The following is a 460-nucleotide window of genomic DNA, read 5'->3' on the forward strand; positions in this document are numbered from 1 at the left end:
TGAAAAAATATTTTTCGCAGTTTTTTTAAGATTTCTCGAAACCTGTCTGTCTGAATCGGTCCAACCTATATTCAAAATCAAAGTTTGGTCAAGCCCTTTCGAATGGCACCAACCGCTATAGAATCGGTCAAGCCGTTCAAAAGTTATGAGAAGTTTTTATACGGCCACACTTACACACACACACACACACACACACACACACACACACACACACACACACACACACACCTCGGGGCAGAAGAGATACTGCTACCGGGCGCGTCTCCCCGAGCGGATGGGAGAACGCTCGCTGTCCTTGGATGACACTTAATCTCTTAGTTGATGAGGTACAGCGGGTAGGAGCCAAGCAAAATAACCAAACAAAATAAGCTTCCGTGGACAAAACTCCCCTTTCATGGGTTGGTCACACTAACTGACCTAGCAAGACGATTGGTTCCTGCTGTAACTCACTGGGAGTGTC

Source organism: Cotesia glomerata, linkage group LG3, assembly GCF_020080835.1.
Source record: "Cotesia glomerata isolate CgM1 linkage group LG3, MPM_Cglom_v2.3, whole genome shotgun sequence".
NCBI lineage: Eukaryota > Metazoa > Arthropoda > Insecta > Hymenoptera > Braconidae > Cotesia > Cotesia glomerata.